General features: G+C 40.3%; 1 protein-coding gene and 1 long non-coding RNA gene across 28 annotated transcripts in view; one reads left to right on the top strand and one right to left on the bottom strand.

The window, feature by feature from the left end:
• Positions 1-633: 633 nt before the first annotated feature.
• On the bottom strand, positions 634-6743 carry LOC310828479. Of its 3 annotated transcripts, none has more exons than XR_014556945.1 (3): positions 6609-6743; positions 5416-5512; positions 634-1959 (listed from the first exon to the last, which is right to left on the bottom strand). It is a non-coding gene; the product is annotated as an uncharacterized lncRNA (long non-coding RNA). The 3 variants fall into 3 exon arrangements; XR_014556946.1 differs by lacking the exon at positions 6609-6743 and adding an exon at positions 6114-6228; XR_014556947.1 differs by lacking the exon at positions 6609-6743 and having other exon boundaries at positions 5416-5535.
• TBC1D5 (TBC1 domain family member 5) overlaps positions 5640-23610 on the top strand; it is a 254655-nt gene continuing 236684 nt past the window's right edge. For 6 of the 25 annotated variants that reach the window (XM_083705739.1, XM_083705749.1, XM_083705737.1 and 3 more), the window contains exons 1-2: positions 6115-6285; positions 18093-18155. The gene's annotated coding sequence lies outside the window, so the exon portion shown is untranslated. Of the gene's footprint in view, positions 5810-5854; positions 6286-6441; positions 6711-8379; positions 8413-18092; positions 18165-23610 lie in introns of those variants that run through there. The other 19 variants (XM_083705751.1, XM_083705758.1, XM_083705747.1 and 16 more) reach the window with 15 other exon arrangements.

Raw genomic sequence — 23610 nt, 5'->3', positions numbered from 1 at the left:
CTGAAGGCATCATGGAGTGCTGGGTGACCCTCCCTTGGGACCTGATGGTGGTCAGGGGGTCTGTGCAAACTAACTTAGCCAAACTAAGGAAGATTTAACCCTTTAAGCTGATGAGTGAAGGATTTGATCCTGATGGCTGCAGGAGTCTGCTTCATCATTGTATTCCCTGCCGTCCCCCCTCCCCCAGTAATGGGCTAGGCGGCTGTGGTTTGGAGGATATTGCCTTGTGAGCTAAGATTTGCCTGCAGACTAGAAATTTCCCACCTGTGATTTAAGTTATTGATACAAATGTTGAAGAGTACCAAACTTTGCAGTGTGCCACTCAAAACTTCCCTCTGACCCACTGATGGTAACTCTCAGGAGTAGTTTTCCAACCAGCTGGTGTTAATATATTTAATTTACTCTGCAGTCACCGAAGCAAATCTGAGAGGGTCGTATTATTATTGACATTAAAATATGAGTCTAACAATCCTATTTCTGAACTCTTACAACTGAACATGCAAATGACCAGGAGAGCCAAGAACAGCAGTGCTGATTAGATGTTTCCTGAGGCATTGTCTCTTTCTGTCACTAGATAACAGCCTTGAATACATACAGCAAATATTTTATATAACACAAAATTTATGGTAAAACTTAAATGGAAATTTTCTTTTATTTGGCAAAACCAACCAAGTAGCAATTATGTAGTTAAATAAAAAAAATGTTTATTGATCAGCATGTAATTTACAATAAATGCTGACACAAATTGTAGAGCTTGCATGTCATTAATTCCTGGCTCCTTCCATCATTGACTCCTTTCAACAACTTATCCAGCATGATCTAATACACCTGACAGATAAAATGAAGAAACAAGCCTATGTCAGCTTTTTCTGATCTACTCTCCTCCAGATGTTTGGACTCCAACTCCTATCAGTCCAGCCATCATGGCTAGTTCATGAGTGTTGAGATTTGTGGTCCAAAACATTGGGAGGACACCAAGCTCGGGAAGGCTGGCATATCAGAACACGAGGAGAGCCAATGTTCCATTCTGTTCTCTCAGATGTCTGTGGGAAGCTCACAAACACTCTGTCCACGTGGCAGTGGAGGTAGGCTGATGGTATGACTACATTCTAGGTGTCAAAACTATGTGTGGCTCTACACTAGAAATGAAGGTTAAACAAAGAAAACAAAGTGTCAGCAGCCAATTTGACTCAAGGGAGTGGATTAGTTGGTTTCAAATAATGGTAGGCAGGATAATTTCATGTTATGCGTGGTGCAGCATTGGACTAAAATTCACAGCATCCCCTAACCAGCAATACTAGCAATGGCCACAGAAGTCCAGTGACATCTGGGAGTCCACACTTTTCCCCTCCCTGGGTTATAGTGTTAGACCCCAGGCCAGGGAGGCATAGGTTCATATCCTCACTGAGTCACAACAACCAAAAATCAAATTTAATCAGAATTAAGTCCCATTGATTTCAAAGAAAGTTATGCCCTATGATGTATTCTTAGGATTGCAGCATTTCCTCCAAATATATCAAGGTGCTAAGCAAGTTTCTCTCCACTACTCCCATTTATCATCACAACAACCCCTAACCTACCTGAGTGGTTGTGAGGATAAAAGTGTGAGAGAAGAACTACATATGCTACCTTGAACTCCTTGGAGGAAAGCTAGGGTACAAGTGGTGTCAGTAACTAAAATTTAACATGTAGTGCTTAAAATGCATGTCTTCCTATGGTTAAACATATACCTGCATCAGATTACTTGTGGCTTCTATGGTTATTGGAGGAAGTTATTGTTCTTGACGTAGCCGTTTTAATCCACATGTAACATTCACATTAATGTAGTCCACTAGAATGCAAAAAACCTTGAGTTGCATAGTTCTTACTGAAATCAAAGATTAACTGTTCACGTAGATTTCACATGTGACTCAGCCTTTGGGTTTATGTTCTGTGGTTCCCACGTGCTGTACACCTAAACTGTAATAAAAAATTCAGTTAAATCCTTACAATATTTTAAAGTGAAATGGTTGTCTAAAAATAAAAACAAACATATTATAGTTCTATAATATTCCACATAATGTAAAGCCCCGAACAAAAGTATTTTGCTGCTGCCGTTACCAGGTTATGGTGGCAAGCAGTGGAAGTGTAATTGCGGTAACAACGGACACCTTATTTTCATGAGTAAGAAACATAATGAAATATTGTTGCTTATAGCCAATTTAAGTGGAGCAATCCCATACCAATTAATATGTTTATATTAGGGCATTGGTATGTGTTCTTCTGGAATCCTAAAATGTTCTTCAGGAAATGGTCAATACATCAAGGTAACAATTATTGTAAAGTTAATTTAAAATATGAATAGGCCCTGAATACTTCACACAGTAAAGTTCACCAGTAGCAAAATCTGCACTTAACATTGCAGTGACCCTGTAAATCTTTATAAACAGGAGGTAGCCAGCGAAACCATGTAGTGCCAAAGTCAGCCATTTGGGCACAGATTCTTTTAAAATGACAATGGGTGACAAACAGTATGGCAATTCCAAGCTGCCTCTGGAATCCTAGATAAATTCTGCCCACAGCAATGTGTTTACTACCTATCTTGTTGACAAAATAATTCCTATTCAGTACGTCTTCAGGATCACTACCCTGACTGTAAAATCTGAACTTAGGATACATAAGGTCAGCCTTGTTGTTCTATTTTTATGGATCATTTCCAATTAGTATCATTCACTGATTGTGTCCTTGGGGGAATGCAGCTACCAACTGCAAATTAAACCTCTGTCGCTCCTATGCAGTTAAGGCTAGAAGGAGGGAAAAGTAAGCTTTGGTAGAGAGGGGTATACTTTCCATTATTTTGTCACTAATATTTTGAAGAGGGTCTACAGCTGCAATCAAGGAAGTTGAAATTAAAAGCTTCAATTTCCAATGCTTGCTTCTGGTTAACGTCATACTAAAAGTGAACAACACTACCCCAATATACCCACTAAAACTAAAGACATAGTTAGTTTTTCTTGTTGGGAAAGGGAATGCTATTTGAGAACTACCTCACATAGGCAGACATTCATAGTTCCCAGGTAAGAAAAAGGCAGCCCAGCCAAGTTCCAACTGAAGTTGGCAAAACACACAGCTCATTTATTACATTGTGACTGGTTCCACGACTGAAAGCAGCACAAGATACTGCTTTATGTTTGCATTAGGATAGTGATGCCCCTGCCAACGTGTTGAAATGTGGGTATGTTGTAGTGATATGCAAAACAGCATGGGGAAGCTACTATTGGAAAAAGAAAGCAAAACAGCCCTGTTGCGGGTCTTCCGAGTTCAGCCCTTATTCTGAAGATCTTTTATCTGTAAGTATTTTGGACCACACCCACTGACAATACTGCTGGATCCTAAGGTTTGGGTGCCATTGATAAGGTCACATTCATAAGTTCATTCTTTAACAAAATACGAGTCAACTATAGATGAGGGAGTAGGCTGGTTATGCAGGGCATACCACTAACAAATGAAAATGGTTGGGAGAGTCAAGAGGAACAATTTGCATCTGCAGTTACTACCTCACCCTGCTTCAGTGATAAGGTTGCCTCTGCCTTTAGTACACATGCCGGCAGGATACCTATGCACTAGTTAATTTAATCAGTATGATTTTAAGGCCAAACGTTGAACTAGGTTCCACAGAATTAATATTTTCTACAATTATCACCAAGAACATTCCAGCTGTCCAATATTGTACTAAATGATATACCGTGGAATCTGCAAATGAAAGGCTGGCTTATTTCTTTCAGGAAGCAGGCTAAAATTAAAATGTCCCAATACGGAGGAAATCTTGTGCATATTCAGCAGTTGGTAACAACTTTAAATTGTTGTTACCAGAAATAAGCCTAACTTTACTGTGCTTATATTAGAACAGGATGTTTAAACCTGCTGCTGTAAAACACCAGTCAGCAGTCTTGATCAGAAACAGTGGTAGGCTGATCAGAGAAGAGATAATAATTCTTTCTAACAAAATCCTTTACTATGCTGAAGATCAGTGTAAGTAAAAATGAGCTGTAGGAAACTTGCTTTTTGAAGTGAATGTCATGTTTTGCAAACGGTTCTGTAAACAATATTGTCCACCAAAGTCCAGCCTCCTTTCAAAAGATAGAATATCGCCCATACAGGAGGCAGAGAGACAAGTTTATAACTTTGCACCTGATCCTCTTCCAGAGATGCAGGCTCTTTAAAATCAGCAGTGTCTTCTTGGCAGTGTTATTTTTATAGGAAAAGAGGTGCTGGAGTTTACCAGGAACTTCTCCCTTGTTCTCTTAGAATGACAATGGCGCTCACCTGAAAGGTGCCAGAGCTGAGCTCTGGCTGAAAAAAAAGCTCTGCTTCTCGCTACTAAGTGTATTGAGTCTTCCCTCAAAAAATGAAGCTGATCACAAGCAGAATGCTACCTTATTACTTTGCCTGATGTTTAATATCAATGAGCAGGCGGCCTAATTAAACATGGTAAAAGGGTATGTGTGGACGGCACTGTGGTCTAAACCAGAGCCTAGAGCTTGCCAATCAGAAGGCTGGCGGTTTGAATCCCCGCAACGGGGTGAGCTCCTGTTGTTCGGTCCCAGCTCCTGCCCACCTAGCAGTTCGAAAGCACGTCAAACTGCAAGTAGATAAATAGGTACTGCTCCGACGGGAAGGTAAACGGCATTTCCGTGCACTGCTCTGGTTTGCCAGAAGCAGCTTAGTCATGCTGGCCACATGACCCAGAAGCTGTCTGTGGACAAACGCCGGCTCCCTCGGCCTGCAAAGAGAGATGAGCGCTGCAACCTGAGTCGTCTGTGACTGGACCTAATGGTCAGGGGTACCTTTACCTTTATCTTTTACCTATGGTCTCATTAAACTAGTGGTTTTTGAAGGGTGTGGAGTACCACACTAGTGTGGCAGGAGAGGATGTAGTGGGAAGAATGAAGGACAATCAATGAAACATTTGAATTATTTCAAGGATGTGTAGTATAGTATCAAAATATTTTATTTGCAGAATATGGATAGCTTTCCAAAATGAGAGCAAAGGCCTTGAAGTGATACTTAGGACAATCCTATTTGTGTTTCCCAATGCATTCCATATCAATAAAATTGTTGGTGTGGTGCAAGCAATTTTTTATTCTGGATGTATGGCCCGGGGTGGGGGGAGAGAACCATTGCATTAAACTGTCATAAATAAGAACTGGTGGAAAGGGAGCAGAATATACCAACATTAGGACCACAGGGTTGCATCGAACTTATGTCATGCTCAAGTAGACCCACTGAAATCACTGCTTCACAATGATAGGAGATGGCATAGAACTTCTAGGGGCGCTGGGTTTTTGGGCCCCCACAATAAATTATTTGAGGGGGTCAATCCCCCACAAAGTTGATGGCCATTCCCATTCATCGATTATGAAGGGTGGGGCTTACCTGGGCCCCCACAATATTTTATTCAAGTCGGCACCCCTGGGAGACGCATGCTCAGTCCGCATTTCAGTCCTGCTTTACAATCTTCCTGCCACTTCACCTTTAAGCAAACGAACAAAAAAAAAAGCAGTAACAATTTAAAGCAAGTTCCAGAAAAAGTAGCTTGAAAGATGTAGTTGAGGTGGGGGGTTTTCTGGGGTGGGGGAGTTGCTTTTTTTATTTCCGGGGGTTGGGGGTGGAAAGCGAGGCGAGGGCAAAGGCAAGAAAGGAAACACGCTCGTCTCCTCAGCACCGTCTTCCACAGTAACCGGGCAGCAAGTCCCCTTCGACTCAGTGGGCCTCCAAGTCAACGGAGAGCTGCCCCTGGCTTTCCCTTTACGTTTTATCCAACTGAAAGGTTAGTCTAAGGCGCTGAGCTGACCGTTTCGCGGCGAGGAAGCCGCGGACTCCCCTCTCCTCCCAAACGCCTCACACGCGCCGACAAGCCCACAGCGTCTTTCCCGCGTCTCCCTCCGCTCCCGGCCTGTCCCTCGCCCGAGTCCCTCAGACCGACGGGCGTCCCGAAAGTGCCCCGCTCCGAGCAGCCGCCGGATCTAGGCCAGCGCGCCGTCGCCGCGCGCTGTGGGCGGCCTCCGCTTCCCCTCAGCGAAGGCGGGCGCCTGCGTGCAAGAGGCGAGGGGGCGGCGGTTGAACTCGGCTACCGGCGCAAGGCTTCGAGGAAGGTGGTTGCTGGGCCTCCTTCCTCTTTTCCCTCAGCCTGGCGGGCCGTGGGGGGAAGGCTTTTGAGGGAGAGAGGGAGGGACGCGGGCAAGGAGGGGAGGAGGCAGGCAGGCAGAGCCGCTTTCTCCAGCGCCCCTGCACCAACGGCAGCAGGTAAAAGCCGACGAAAGCCGCCCGCACCCAGCCACATCCCCACCCCCTTCCCGTTCCCAAATGGCCGCCTCCTCGGCTGCAGCCACTCCAGGTCTTTCCTTCCGTCCTTCCTCCCCGCTTCCGTCCCCTCACGGCTTCCTCCATTCCTGGCTGTCACTGAAGGGCAGCCGGAGAAGGGGAGGAAGTGGCTCTTTTTGAGGCCTGCAACGTCAAAGGCCGCTCCTCTTCCACCCTCCTGCTCGCCCGTTTCTAGAAGCAGGTTGCGGGGAGGCGCTTCCTGGCGCCGCTGCTGCTGCTAGTTTGGTGGTTGCCGAGTTTCTCACCCTCAGCTGGTTTCCAAGAGGCGAGAGAGAGAGAGAGAGAGAGGGGACGGGAGCTGCTCATGTGGGCGTTGTTTTCACCACCCCCTCCTAATCTGCTCATAGGTGAAGCTAGTAGAACTTTTCCTTCCTTCCCTCCTCTTCTCCGACGCTCTTGTTTCTTTGCTCCTCCGGCTCAAGCTGCTCGGTTTTCCTTAGTTGCCTCGCCACAAAACTTCAGTTCTGGCGTTTTATGGTAGTTTCACTTTCATATCCCTCTTCTGGACAGTGGAATCCTATGCATGTCTTCTCAGGAGTCAGTTCTGTTGAGTTTGGTGGGCCTTGTGACCAAATAAGTTTTGTGTGTGTTTGTGTGTGTGTGTATATGTATGCAGTGGTACCTCGGGTTACATACGCTTCAGGTTACAGACTCTGCTAACCCAGCAATATTACCTCGGGTTAAGAACTTTGCTTCAGGATGAGAACAGAAATCATGCTCTGGTGGCGCGGCAGCAGCGGGAGGCGCCATTAGCTAAAGTGGTGCTTCAGGTTAAGAACAGTTTCAGGTAAAGAACGGACCTCCAGAACGAATTAAGTACTTAACCCGAGGTACCACTGTATATACACACACATGCCAGATCAATCCTATACATGTCTACTCAGTCCTATTGAGTCCAGCATTGCTTATTTCTAGGCAGTTGGATACAGGATTGTGGCCTTAGGCAATAATGTTTTCCCATTGCCAAATTCAGAAATGAAGTTTTGTGACATCTGCTTACTCATCGTTTCTGTTCCTGCTTTTTTCTTTTTTTAAACCAAACTAGAAGCTGCCTCCTAAGTACTGAGAACACCCCATTGTTTAGAGAACAGTTTGAGATTACACGAACCTTGTAGTTCCCCAATTTTCAGATTCCCTTTTTTAAGTGTGGTTTGATTTCTCTCTAGTATATTAAGAGTCTACATATGGGATAATAGCACAATCGATCCACTTCGTAAAGTGGCTTAAGGTGTTTTGAATTGTGGAAGACTTTATTGAAAGACTTGGAGTTGTCATGCTTACAAGTCCCTAGTTTAATGCCTATGAGTTGAAGGGTTAATTTGTATGGGCTAGGATTTTTATTTTAAAAAACCCATGCAACTACGGTAGTTTTGTGTCTTCTGGGCCTATATTATAGGTGAAGTGCTCCCTATTATATAGCAAATCATGAAATTTCAGGGACTTTCAAAAGTGGTTTGTTACACGGGTTGTAGAGGTATTTTATATATATAATATATATTCAGCCCAAGCACTTTGACATGTGTAACGTAATTTTTTGGTGTCTGGCTGTTATCTTTATAGAGTAACACATCTCTTTTGAAATAATAATTCAGTGAAGTTTCTTGCTTAAAAAGTATACTAGGGACACAACGTAGGATTTTAAGCATGAATACTGCATTTTATGCCCTGATTGTGGCCTGGTTCACAATAAAACACATGGCACGCTGGTGCACATTTAGTATTAAACACGGTTAGTTACTATTGAGCTGTTAATGATAATCTGCCACATTCAGAAAACATGTTTCATTAACTGTTAGTGCAACCCTAAGCGTGTTTGTGTGGAATTACACCCACTATGTTTAAACTGGGTTACTCCCACCTGAGTCTGCATAGAATTGCAGCCTGGATGTAATAATTATGTGTCCCAGTCCAGAATAAGTTGGTCATGTTTAAGTCCTGTGGAAATTAATGTGGCATCAAATTACTAATGACTAACTTATCCCACTGATTTCAATGGAACTCATTTTCTTTTAATAGAGACTGCCGTGTCTTGCTTGCAGGAAATTAAAGGTAAAGATACCCCTGACTGTTAGGTCCAGTCGCAGATGACTCTGGGGTTGTGGCGCTCATCTTGATCTGTAGGCCAAAGGAGCTGGCGTTTGTCTGCAGACAGCTTCCGGGTCATGTGACATCCTGACTAAGCAGCTTCTGGCGAACCAGAGCAGCGCACGGAAATGCCGTTTACCTTCCCGCCGGAGTGGTACCTATTTATCTACTTGCACTTTGACGTGCTTTTGAACTCCTAGGTGGGCAGGAGGTGGGACCGAACAACGGGAGCTCACCCCGTTGCGGGGATTCAAACTGCCAACCTTCTGATCGGCAAGCCCTAAGCTCAGTGGTTTAGACCACAGCGCTACCCGTGTCCCCTTGTAGTAAATTACTTCATGAATAAATTCAAAAAGTGCATCCAGTTAGTTTAATTGTACTTGAGGATGTTTTCCAAGCCACAGAATAACAGAAAACCCTCGTTTTCAGAGGCATGAATCCCTACCGCCACCCATTTGTGTTAGATGAATTATTCAAGAACACTTGAGTTAAACAGTGAACCAACTGGCATAGCCGCATTCAGTGGGGAACCCCTCCCCACAAACCATTTGTTTTCCTGCATTTTATCTGTCACAACGTGGATATCTGATAAGTGTGGCAGTCCAGTCATGATTAAGGCACCTTACTAAACTATCAAGGAGAACATTAGGTGATGGATTTAATGTCATAGAGTTGTCTATGGTCCACCTTTTCCTCTTCACCACTGTCCATAGGGCATTGGAGACAGCTGATTTTAACCTTTGATAATGATGCCCTTTTTGAACATAGGCAAAGGGGTGTTAAGTATCAGGAGCTGCATTTCCTGATTGGGAAGAGAACAGGGAGCATAAGAGTCCTAGCAGTTTTGGGGTTGCTGGAGCTGATTCTCATCCCATGAATAATTTGCATACTTATCTTTTAAAACCTCTCTGGGATATTTACCCTAATATATATTGTGCATTGGCCCTCATTTGGTGCAGAGTGATAATGAATAAGGCAGTAACTAAAAACGAAGGAGATTTTGCCTTGTATGTCCTTTTGAAAGAGAAGCTTTTTGATCAATTTGTAAGGAAATAATGTGTTCATTTTTCATTTTTTAGGCTTCCTGTTTTTGGTTAGTAACCAAATAGCCAGTCTTGTACATAATTGCCTGTATAGGGGTGTGTGTTCATGTGGCTGTGGCTGTGTACATGCACATGCACATTCACATTTAAATATTATGCAACAGGTAACATTTTCTGGTATAAAACCCACAATGTGAGGAAAGTATCAGTTTTGGTTAGTAAAATGTCTATTTTAATTTTCTGTCCAGAAAACTGTAACAGAAATGAAGGGGGGAAATGACAAGTATTTCAAGAAGCAGGAAAGCTGTGGCACCTTAAAGATCACTAACTTGTTTGTTGCATGAATTTAAAGCAGTGGGGGACAAGTGAACCTCCATATATTATTGGACTCCCAGCTCCAGCCAGCCTGGTCGGTACAGAGATGATGGGACTCATAGTCCAACCACTCTGAATGTCCACAAGTTCTCTACCCCGGGGTAGAGCTTACTTTTCAGATGTAGTTTATTAAGTTAGGTCACTGAAACTGCCTATCCAGAAGTTTTCAAAAAGCAGTACACTGAGGTTTCTTGATCAGAATTTGTGATGAAACCATGCAAGAGCCTTCCTTTGGCTCTGGTGCCAAATGAAGTTATAGACTGCTCTTCAATACTTAGCATATGCCTGGAGAAAATACTTTAAATACAAAAGTTTCAAACCATGTGTGCATATTTGTATGTGTATGTGTGTGGAAGAGAGATTGCTTGTAGAGAGAGCCATTCTGCCTGCAGGCGGGGAAAGTTCTGAAAATATTGACGTCATTGTGTAAGAGATCAATGCTTTACTAACTTCTGTGTTTTGTTTCTGTGATATAACACTGTGCTACAGCGACGGTATTGGGGAACCTTGTAAATCCTCCCACTCAATAGAGCTGTAAAAACTGATGTTGGCGCCTAGAATTTTGCTTCTTATAACATATATTTTTTGTAAAACATAAAGTAAATAACAAACCCCTGCCATTCAACCTCTTCTGCCAGCAGTGGATAGGCATAGTATTTCTGAATTTCTGAACTTGGAGATTCAGTTTAGCAACAGGCCCGTGCAGAGGAGGGAGACAGCTGGGAACACTTGCTCCAGGCCTCAGAGGGCACACGTCATGTATTTTGAGCAGTGTGCATGTACACACACAGTGTTACATAGTTTTTTTGTGCATGTGCATGTGCATCTGCATGCATGTGTGTACACTTGTTTTGCACAATTACATATATTTATAAAAAATGTGTGTATGAAGTATTCTGTTCTTTTCAATGAAAGAGACATTCAGATAGGTACAAAACAAACAAAGAATGCCATATTTTAGTATCACCATGATGTTCATAAATTCAATTTTCTTATTCCTGGTCCAGAGGAAAACTGAATTTGCTCATTTTTTAATCTTATGCCCATCTTTTCAATGTACCTATCAATTTGTTTGTCAGAGGCGATCTTCAGTATTAGAATGCTACCTTCTATGTTGTATTGTTTTGTTTTCCTCATGATGCTTTGTCACTGTTAAAGAAATTATTAATTCATCTGACAGAGGTCAGACACAATATCTGGGTTTTCACTGTGTGTCGAACAATACACTTGCTTCTGTTATGGATTCTTGTGTAAAATGGATAATAAAGTGCTACTAAATTTAAGTGGAATAATGCATTACCTGCTGTATGCTTGCTGAGTAAGCACTTATTTCATGAAGTCAAACATTGCAGTTGTGTGTTTCAGGCTGTTTAATACACGTTCTAGGAAAGAAAATCGGTGTGTTTTCATAGTCTTGGATACATGAATGGCATGGCTGCTGACTTCAGCAATGGAAAGCTTCCATTTAAATAGAACTCTGAATTAACAAATCACTGTCATTACAATCAATATAAATTTACTGGGTAGGAGAGACAGTATATTGTGTAACATGATGAGTATGTCATGGTGCTTTCTTGGTGTCAAGCCTCTAATATGATAACATGTTTTTAGGGTTTGCCCATTACTTGCTTGATTGAAGGTTTATTGTTTGGAATATGGCAGGTTTTAAAGTTACTATATTTCAGACACTATACTTAATTTTTAATAGATGGTGTTTATATTCCTCTTCGGGCTGAGTTGTATTTTACAGTGGTCCCTTAGAATCTTCTGAACATTCTTCCACAATCATAGTGACTCCACATGGCAGTTGTAACATATTATTGCTGCTCATCACAGAGGCTGCCGAGTGCTATTTAGCCCACACTACACATCGAAGTGCAAGTAGATAAATAGGTACCACTCCGACGGGAAGGTAAACAGTGTTTCCGTGCGCTACTCTGGTTTGCCAGAAGTGGCTTAGTCAGGATGCCACATGACCCGGAAGCTGTCTGCGGACAAACGCTGGCTCCCTCGGCCTATAGAGCGAGATGAGCGCTGCAACCCCAGAGTCGTCCGTGACTGAACCTAACGGTCAGGGGTACCTTTACCTTTTCCTTTTTACACATTCATAATGGCAGCTGGGACTGGCGTAGGGCTGACTCCATGTGACTCAGGCAGTCCACACAGTGAGCTGCTTTTGACATGTTAAAACTACTGTGGGAAGCTACCACCATGCAAAAGTACTGCTAGCAATTTTCACAGGGCACATAATATATGTTAGAATCGGCCATTAAAGATTAAATCAAGGGCATAAGAAATGGGACAGTTATTTGGGCTCTTAAGTGTGGTTACTGTAAGCTTAAACTTTAAAAGAGTAACTGGGGAATGGTGAAAGAAGTCAATAAGGTAATTAGAATGATTGCAGAGACTAATTCCAGATTGATGGAAATTCTATGCCTTTTTAGCAGTGTTAATTACCTAAGCACTTTGACCAGATGTAGGCATATTTTTACATCCATTGGTGAGTTGGAGCATATGACCCCCGAGAGTAGTCTTAAAAACTCTCTCTGTCCAGCAGTTTATAATGCCAAGCTGCCTGAAAGTAGCAGGAAAAGGTGGATATTTCTAAAGGTGTTTTTTTTAGAGTGTAGCTTTTGTTATCTCACTGCTTCAAGGAAGGCAGTATAATTTTATAATAACGCTTAGGAATACAATGCAGTTAACATTCATATCATGCTTATGCATGCTGGTATAGAGATTATCTTGCTTACACTTCTAGTGGGTATGAGACCAGACTTTTTTCCAAAGAGCTTATCTAGTTATTTGTTTAATCAGTTTTTTAACTAGAGTGAACAGTGCGTATGATGCAATTATTAAGGAGTCTAACATACAGTTTCCTCGCTGCAAGAAAGAAAATTCGATAGAGCTTAATGCATTGAGGTCTTCTCTGCTCCAGAAGCCTTGGGGCTTCATGCATTTGTATCCATAACCATTGCTTCTCAGTTCCCTTGCATATAATCACCGCCTCTACAGTGATAAAAGTCTATAAATACATTAGAGTCCAAGGAAGCTTCAGTAAATGAGAGGAAAGCAACAGCTGTGGCTCCAGAAGTCCTCCTATCTTGTTGACCATGTTCAATCTAGTACTTTAAAGATATCCAAAACCGACTTTGTAAGAGATACTAGCAAAATAAGATCTTAATTATATTTTACTCAATATCATTGTGATATAAAACCCAAGAAGAGTCATACCTATACCCTAGAAGGAAGAAGGGAGGTAAAGTGAATATATTGCACAGTTAAAGTAGCTTTCCTTACTCTTACGGTATATCCAGCAACTTGTAGTCTAGAGATCAAATCCAACCAGACTCGTCTCTCCCCTCTCCCCCAGTTGTGTAATAGCCCTCTTCACTGAACACTTAGTTTTGTGTCAGTTTTTGTGGGAAAACATAGCTTTTTCGTGTCTAGGCTTTTAACATCTCTTCCATTGACATAGTTGTTACTGGAATAGGAGGGCCCAAAATGTTGTTTTAGTCAAAATATATTATCATTCCTAATATATAAATAGTTTGGGGATTGGTGTTTTAAAGATAAAAGGCTATATAATAACTTTCTCCTATGAGAAAGTACCCATGGAGGAAAGTGTAGAGCAAAATTAATTATCATTGCATGTTGCTGAAAGGCATTACTGGTAGTGAAATTTTACTGCTATATCTCCAAAGTGGGGTGGTTTATAGTTTTAGTCTCTAAACTTTATTGGACAAATAGCCATTTCCTACTTTTATTTCCAGAATCCCTCCTTTTTTTACTATGTTTACATTCAGTCTCATTTCAACTCAACCCAAACCAGAATGGATCCAGTTAGGTTCCTTGTGCCCCCCTCTTCACCACTCTTGTCCCATATTTATCTTTATGTGGCAACAGGCAGCGTTTCTAGTAGCCCTTAGATGCTCTTATGAGCAAACACAACTATGTCCAGGATACTTGGAAGCATGGGAAATATAGCTTGTGTGGCTGCTGATGTCACAGGGCACTACCATGCACAATTTAGGGCCTAAAGGAGGCTCTCACCATTGCTCCGATGAGCTTCAACACTGGAATCAGTGTTGAAGAGGAAATGAATTGGCAGGGAGAGCTCCAGTTTACTCTGAACCTAGTTTGGATCCTGGATTATGATGACAAATGTCTAGAGCACATTTAGTAATATAATCCTGCCTCTCATTCCATGTGGATATGAGGGTGGGGTTTCTCAAAGCTGGTTTGCACTAGCTGTCACTTAGTATTTTAAACTGTTTTGGAATCTGAAATCAGTGGTCTTCCTCATCCCAGTTGCTGCCGCTGCTTGATGAGCAACACAATCCCAGAATTACATAGAGCTAGCCAGGCCTCTTGCACCCTGAACCACAGTTCATGCCAAATTTTCCCAAGTCAGCCTGCACACACATCTTTCCTTTCCCAGTTTCCTTCTCCCACTCATTATCACAGTTCTTCTTCATCCTCAAAACATATATATCTTTCCACTGTTGTACTCCTTCTGCTCGTTCAGTCCCAATTTCTCCCTGTCCCCATAGGAGACAATTGCTTTGATGCGACTGTGTCAGATTTCAGAAATTATCCATAGAAGTTGTTTATGTAGGAGGGAGTTCTTGCAGTCTGACAGCTAAAACCAACTTATTTCTTTCACTACATGCCAGAGGAGGCGATTGTTTTATTGATGAATATGGAAAAAGTGAATAGTCCAGTGCTTTGTTCCATTCCTCTAATTTACGACACCAATAATAATGGATGATGGATGAGATATCCAAACATTAATAAATAATCTTAAAAGGTGTACTAAATCAAAGAGGAAGAGACCAAGGAATAATCTCATATAATGCTTCAAGAAGGGTAAGCTAATTCTAGTGTCATTAATTCTGCTATATGCAACAAATAAACAACACCCCATTTAAAGTAGATATGCTGCCAATAGGATAAGAGCTGCAACCGTATTGCCACCTTTTCTTGCATTTTTGTTAATGTATGAACTGCTTTTAAACAGTATATCCATAAATCAAAAGTTTCCAGAGCTGGATGGTATTCTTGGGAAAAGGTGGCCATGCATTAGTTTAATGTAACTCTTGCAGCAGAGTTCTGTGTCCTTGAAAACTTCTTATATTTAATACCTTAGATGGAAAATAGTAGAACTTTATTGTGCAAATGTCATCAAATTTCAATGAATTTGACCACTTGAGTTAATAATTGAAGCAGTGTTGAAGTGGCAGATACAATGAGATACCTCTTGCAACAAGTTGTGCATCCCTCTGTAAGTTCTGTGATGACTTCAAAGATTTTTGTCCTCAGCACTCAGTTATTACCATTCAGCCTATGTCTTGCTATTATTTCCTTTTACTGGACCTGATTTTTTTTAAAGAGAAAGTTAACATGTTCAAAATGATTTGCATAACTCACAGGACACTCAAAAGTAAGTGCCATAGCATGTAATAACACAGTTCTAATCATGTCTATATACAGTGATGCCTTGGGTTACATACGCTTCAGGTTACAGACTCCACTAACCCAGAAATATTACCTCGGGTTAAGAACTTTGCTTCAGGATGAGAACAGAAATCATGCAGCGGCGGCGCAGCGGCAGCAGGAGGCCCCATTAGCTAAAGTGGTGCTTCAGGTTAAGAACAGTTTCAGGTTAAGAACGGACCTTCAGAATAAATTAAGTACTTAACCTGAGGTACCACTATACTCAGCAATCATTGCTTCCCACCATCCCATGCTCATTGTTTGCTTTTGAAAGACTGTTACTCTTGGTAATCATTAAAAACACATCTTTCTTATATTTATGGAACTATGCTGCTTTACAGTATTTTAAAGAATTAGAAAAAACACCTAAGAACCTAAGACGCTGCCATGGCCCATCCAGCTCAGTAATGTTCACACTGACTGGGAGAGGTTCCTCAGGGTTTTAGGTAGAAAGTATTTCCCAGCCCTTCCTAGAGATGCCAGGGATTGAACTTGCATGCAGAGCATGTGCTGCTACCACTGAACTACCCTTCTCCACATTTTATCTAATAGCTTACATGCAATTCCTGCTAATACTAAGATGCCACTTAATTGCACCTATCCTTTAAACTGAAATTTAATGTTTACTATATGAAAGACTTAAGAGGATTCTTAGGAGATGCAGCATATATCTTGGATGTCTTTATGAACAGTTCCTACTGCTTAAACTAGAGCAGAAAACAGCAGTTTAGAATGCCATTTAGATGTACCAATGTAGCCCTCAACATGTGACTGTATAATGCATTGGTTTTAATTATGGACAGCCTTAAGAAAACAGTAAATAACTGTAAGACAGATCCCCTGTATCTGTAAGAACTCTGTTGTTTAGTATGGCAGCACCAACACTTTGGAACTCCTTACTTTTGGTATCTATTGTGTTTTACTCTTTCTTTATGCTTTCAATTATGGCTGCAATTTTTTAGCAATAATTTTTGTTAACTGTTTTGATTTTTTTGCAGTAAAGCGGTATATAAATTTTATGAAATAAAGAAATACAGTGGTGCCCCGCAAGACGAATGCCTCGCAAGACGAAAAACTCGCTAGACGAAAGAGTTTTTCGTTTTTGAGGTGCTTCGCAAGACGAATTTCCCTATGGGCTTGCTTCGCAAGACGAAAACGTCTTGCGAGTTCTTGCGACTTTTTTCCCTTTCCCTCCCCCCTTTTTCTAAGCCGCTAATGGCCGTGCTTCGCAAGACGAAAAAACCGCTAGACGAAGAGACTCGCGGAACGAATTATTTTCGTCTTGCGAGGCACCACTGTAAATAGAAATCTTGTATGACTAACAGACTAAGCTAATCTTAGTCAACCCCACACAAATAGTTTAATAGTTTGGTCTACAAGGGATGTCCAGTCTAAATTATAGTCTAAATTATAGCAGACCTGGAGCTGTTCAGTTTGCTTCCATAAATATGGACAGGAAAATTACAGGTAATTTGGCATGACCATTCAGCAAAACACTTCCAATATTGATTTTCCTTGTTGACATGTGGAAATCTGTTCAATGGATTATGTATAACAAATAGTTTTTGTATGATTGTCTCTTCATTACGGTCCCCTAAATAGTTCAGACTTTATCCACAAATGAAGTCCAGGAACTGTAAGAATAGCCCTAAGCACCTTTGAAATTCTACAAGTCTTGCTTTTAGGTTGCTATTTACCAGAAACCAGGACCAGGTAACAATTACATTTCAAGGCACTTTCATAAAATAGAGAACTCTTAGAATACAGAGAACTCTTAGAATATCAGTAGTGGGAAATAATTCTACTCACTATAATTAGTATAGTTGGAAACATGTTTGTCCCACTATGTTTTGCAGTACAATGCTTTGGAGCTCCAATTTAGCATACTAAAACAAATCCTGAATGAATTTTGATTTGTAACATTCTACTGGTTGCCCTGGGATGCGGGTGGCATTGTGGGTTAAATCACAGAGCCTAGGACTTGCCGATCAGAAGGTCGGCTGTTCGGATCCCCGTGACGGGGTGATCTCCTGTTGCTCGGTCCCTGCTCCTGCCAACCTAGCAGTTAGAAAGCACGTCAAAGTGCAAGTAGATAAATAGGTACCGCTCTGGTGGGAAGGTAAACGGTGTTTCTGTGTGCTGCTCTGGTTTGCCAGAAGTCATGCTGGCCACATGACCCGGAAGCTGTACGCCTGCTCCCTCAGCCAATAAAGCGAGATGAGCGCCGGAACCCCAGAGTCAGCCACGACTGGACCTAATGGTCAGGGGTCCCTTTACCTTTACCTTACTGGTTGCCCCAGATTGATACTACCATTCAAGGATGTGGATGGTATTTTAATTTTAAATGGCGAGTGCATTCAGATAATAAAAACTTGGTAACCTCTGTATATTTCCAAGGACTATGAGCTTTAAACGTTGAGGAAGGATTTAGAAGTCAGCCAAGCATTTTGTCCTTCTCACATTTTGTCTTCATAACTGAATGACTGCCAGTTTGCACAGATTGTGTGTCAGTTTAAATACAACAAACACACATCAGTCTGCTTGAAATCATTCCACCAAAGACTTCTAAAAACTTTAGGTAGTCTGCAAACAGTAATGGTTGTTTCACATTAAGTTGCTTTGTAGAATTATAAAACAGCTTTTCGTATGCTTTCAAATAAAATGTTGTCATCCACTAATGAATGAGATACCATCTGTAATAATTAAGGTTATTCCACTTGTTTTTCCCTGCAGCAAAACTTCTGAAGGTTTGAAGAAGATAGTAAGAAATCTACGAAGGAGGGCTGTAGCAGTATTGTAAGTACTGCATTGAAAAGAATGTGAATTAAAAATATTATAAAGTGCCTGTCCATATATATTTGATGAAAAATTAGTTGTACAAAGGGAGCGCATGGAATGTAAGGGACAAGATATATAGTAGCAGTTTTGTTAATTTACGAAGATAGCTCCATTCTTATGAAATTTAAAGTGTAGCCTTTGCAGTGTAATCAGGAATTCACCAGTATCACTGAAAAAATATCTTTTTATCTAACAAAGATTGATCTACTTTATATACATTTGTTTATTTAAAACTATCAGAATTTAGAAAATCATTATAGTTTTGTAGGGCTGTCATTTGTTTTAGTGACTTATTGTTTAGGTTATTTTGCAGAATTATTTATTTGCTGATTTATTTATGTATTTCATTATTTATTTATTTGATTATTTAGTAAATTATTTATCTGATGAATTATTAATACATCTTCATGACAAGCTTTAAATTATTTATAACTTAATTTTGATTTTATTGCTTTTCGACGCTGCATTGTTACTGACTAGGTTTTTTTTTTATCCCCTTACTTGCTTCTTGAAAATTAAAGTATTAGCTTTGAGGCAAGTTTATATTCATTGCAAGGCCAATAGATAGATATATTTTCTGCATATGAAGTACTTCTCCTTGTAGGTACACATTTTACATGGCATTTGTAACTTGTGACTGCGTACTTACTTACCTGTTCACAATCTTGCTTGTGCTGTTCCATAGCTATATAAAGATAAATATTTAACCTTTGGAGTAAAAGTGAACACATTCTTCTTCTCCATAGTTTACACAACTAGTGTACTTTCCTGTGCACTTTCTATATGTGTTGGATATAGAGACGCATTCTCTGTTGCAGGAAACATTCTCTTGATTCAACCCATTATACAGACAATTGTTGCACTGTCATTCAGTAATTTGTTGAAGCTTCATGATTGCTTTCAGAACATGCTGCTAAGAGAATAGGTGAAAGATTTTCTGAGTTCAGTCAAACTTGAGTAGCCTCTTCTTTTTAAATGGAGGTCTTGCTCAGTGAGTTTCACTACAAACACTAACCTGCCCTACAAATGGTTTCAAAGTGTCATTCCTAATGTCTTCTAATGTTTACTGTTGAATCACACCTAATGTAGACAGTTCTGGCTCCACCAGTCTCTCCTTCCATCTCTAATATCCCTTAATACTTTTCTTTCTCTTTCTAAGATGCTCTGCTTCCTGCATTACACTAATTTCTATGCACGATTTGTCCTCTGCATACAGAGAGGGTAGGATGCAGATGCCCTCTGTCCACATAGTGAGTCCAGCTGGTGTCTACACAGTCTCAGCACCCTGCTTTGCCTCCCTGGGGCATTTTGCATACGGAGCCCCTTCCTGGTACGCCACAGCAATGATAAATGCATAAACACCCAGCAGGCTATTACTAACAGTTACTAGATTACAGGGCAAGCTTCATGCATTGTTTGCTGCTCCTTCCACTCTTCAGAAAGTCTACTCGGAGTGAGATCCTAGAAGGAAGAGGGGGCTTCATGAGAAAGCACCATCTTTCCGGGGGTGGAGCACATAAAATATCATGTAAATAATGGAAGAAAAGTTCATACAGAAAGAATGCTCAGAAAACTGACATGTTTTTGGGCCCAGGGAAGATCGATGTCTACTGGTGTTTAAAGTGTCCTGAACTGATTGGACAGTAAAGAGGAGATAAATGGCAGGGAAAAGCCAGTGACGAGCAGGATGGAGATGTGTTCTAAGTAAATCATTCTGCAGATGTTACCTGTGTTTGGGTTACTGGACAAGGATGCAAAACGGCTCTTACCTTAAATATGAATAAATAGTTTGGTCTTGTGCGCATGTCTCTATAAATCACTGCTGTGACTTCAGCTGCTGTAAATGTTTTACAGTTAACTCTAAACTTTTAATTCACTTTAAAATTCAGTAAGTCTGCTTATTTTAATACAGCCTTCCCAGCCTCTCTTTTTTTGTAGGGGGAATGTAGTATCTCCTTCATGCAATGAGTAGTAAAATGATGAGGGCAAAGCTGTAGTTCTGATAAATGTGCTGTGTGCACAACATGGCCTTTATTCTGTGTTTAGTGCTTGAGATGAATTACTATAGAATTTAAAGTTTAACAGGGCATGGGAAAGGATGCATTGTACATTTCAAGTTGGGATGCTGTTGCAGTACAGTAGAAATGGCCTCTGTAGATATGTTTCACTATAGAACTTAAATTATGCATGTGTATATCCAAATTCCTTATTTTGAAATATTGAATGTATGAATATTTAATTGGTATCTTGCTTTAGTATCTTCATATGCTTGCCTTAAAGGAAGCTGTTTCCTTTGATTTATATACATGGATAAAAAACTTGTATAGAGTGTGTATCAATGACTTTTCTCTCTCCTGTATTAGATGAACAGCATTAGGCAATGACAAGTTGGGGGCGGTTTCTTTCTTTCTTTTTGATTGCTGAAGTTTTGTAAACCTTGTTCGTAACACCTTTATGAACACCTTGGTTGCTTTTTACATTAGGTCAGATACTTACAAAGGTCAGATACATCTCAGCATATAACAGTAGAATGCATTGTATTTTGTAGTTTATGCCGAAGTGCATCCCCAGTAATATACATCTTTTTGGAAGTTTTTTATTTATCTTAACCTTTTCATTTGTATTTTTTTCCACAATATTAAAACGTTATTGAAAAAGGCCTGTAAAGCATTGATATTAAATATTGCACGTATGCTCTGTCACTCACTTGTACTAGTATTAAATGCTTCCTGAATGACATATTATGATAGTTCCAGGGGTAATATAAGGCAGCTTATGCACTGGCCCTGAGAACAGCTAGTGAGAAGTGAAAGCACAGCCAAAGGTCACATTAAACAAGAGTTCTGTCACACCCCATTCATTTACCCACCAATTTGTGAGAATAGCTGGTTACATCTTGTGCTGTATAATTTTTAGGAAAGATAGTGCTATTTTTACTTACTGTGTTTTAATGGCATGTCAACCTTGGATGCTACAGGTTAAAATAATATTCTACAATATTATTCAAACACATCTTAATTCCAGCCTTGAAAAAAATGCACTTGCATGTGCCTATGTATATACAGGGTGATTCATAAGAATAAATTCCAATCACTATAAATGGAAACTCCATACTTCATTATGAATCACCCTGTATACATAGGTTTGCACAACAGGGCTTCTTTAAAAAACAAAAAAAGCAACCTTGCTAATTTCCTCCCCCTGCCCCTTTAAAGACATATTGTAATTAAACTCTCCCCAGTTTAACCAACATTTTGCAATGAAGTACAGGAACTGATATAATCACTTCAGTGCTATTTTGTAATTAAAACAAATACAGTACTCCACTGTTTATATATGTTTCTAAGGTGGATCAAAATGACTTGTGCAGAACCTTTGGACTGTAGGTACTGGGGTGCAGAGAAGTTCAATGGGTTTCAAATCATGTAGCAGTTCTTTGGAGAAAAGAACTGAAACCACCTACTGGACAATAGTAGGTCTCTCCATGTAATAATTACATGTGTATTTCCTTTCCTGTAGTTTAAATGTAAACTATAATTTTGCAAACTGCTGTACTTGACAGTTTAGGGACCTAAATGATACTGTTCGCTAACTGTATTAACTACAGAAAACATCTGCATGCATCTATAGTTTTTTAAAATATTATTTTGCCATGTCTGATTTTCAGTTCCTTGCTTGTCTTGTATTTATATATTTTTAATAGATGAAAATGACAAAATATTATGATGGTGGGCTTTCTGTGTGTCATGGGCTAAGTCATAGGTTAGTCTTAAGACAAAGCAGCCTCATATATCTATAAGTCAGAACTGAAGAGTAAGAGGACTGAAGGACAAACCAGGAGGGAGGACCAAAGAGGGAGCCAGGAGTCAGACTAAAGAATACAAAGCTGAGGAGCACCATATTGTTTTGGCAAAGCTGAATAGGAAGCTTTTTCTTATACTCTTGGGTCAACTGCATCTTATTCCACAGCAACTCCTGAGGTTGTGGTAGACTTTCATCTGGTAGTTGCATTGTAAACTGCTGCACAGTCCTCAGTTACTATGTGTAAATGCTCTACACATTAGTTGGGGTAAGATGTAAATAAGCCCAAATAAGGCTTAGTATCTGGATCCTGAGGGATCCTTTTAAAACAGCTTGATGGATTTGATTGCCTGCCACCTACCACCCTGAACATTTTCCCCATGCTCTGGATTTTATTGTCTTGTTGCCATCATTTCCCCTGTATAGCATGTGTGTCATCCAGCTTCAGAATCTGAAATTTCATCCTCTATCCAGTGTTTTTATCGTTAATTTTGAACAGCTATATCATAAGTGATGCTCTTTGAAATAGCTTGGTGGTTGAATTTGGGGAAGGAGGTGAAAATTAGATACTTTTGTTTCAAATTAGGGCAGACTCAATTTAGCCTTTGGTGTATTGACCTTCTTTATACTCATGCAAACTATTTGCTAATGAGCTTGAATTAATACATTCACACTTCCAGTGTATTATTTCGGTTATCGATCATTACCATGAAAAGTGAAAAGCATTAATGAATGGTTAATGTGGCATAATATTAGGCATGACCTATCTTCAAAAAAGTTTCTAGATATGCTAATTGTTTAATTATGTGTACTTCCTTACTGCAAGGGTAGGGCAAGTAGTATTGTAAGCATGGCAATATTCCATATACTTTTCTTTCTTAAAAACTTGTAGTGGCAGTCTAAGCTGATGGTTATTACTGATTTTGGAGGTAATAGTGGATGTTTCCATTTTCTAGTATTACCCAGGCCAGGGCTCTTTGAAGCTGGAAGTGTCAGCAAATGGGCACTTTGAGATATGGTTTCCTCTTCCAGGGCATATGTCCAGTATAACCTCTGCTGGCATAAGGCTTTGGTTGTTAGATACTTTTCAGCTAATTATGTGCCAGAATGAAAACAGGAAAACAAAAAAGTGACAATTAATTGTGTGTGACAATTAGTTGTGTGCATAGCTTTCTGTAACCTGGACCTCTTGAACATAACAGTCTTGTCAAGTCACTTTTATTGCATTTAGCCATACACCATTTCATTGAAACCCTGACCCAGACAGGATAGTTTAATAAAATGCACAGTAAAACATTAGACTAAGAGACCGCCTGCATAAAACATCCAACTTATTAACAAAAAGTTGTTGTTGTTTGTTGTATGAAAGCTACAAATACTACCAATTGTTATTTTCTTATGAAACCTACAAATACTATCAATTGCAGACAACCTGTATATAAAAGGGGCAGATGGAGCCCATCAACCTGGGAAGGTAGTCCATGGAGAAGGAAAACTCTTATCCTGAACCTCCGCCGCTTTGGGGGAAATCTTTGGGAGAAAAAAAGGCTTAGGAGTAAACCCTACACAAATCCAGAGTGGAATCCCTAAGACTGTTGGATGCTGCCTTGTA

Source organism: Podarcis gaigeae (assembly GCF_964106915.1).
Source record: "Podarcis gaigeae genome assembly, chromosome: 12".
In the NCBI taxonomy this organism is placed as follows: Eukaryota; Metazoa; Chordata; class Lepidosauria; order Squamata; family Lacertidae; genus Podarcis; species Podarcis gaigeae.
This window is presented reverse-complemented; position numbering and strand designations above follow the sequence as displayed.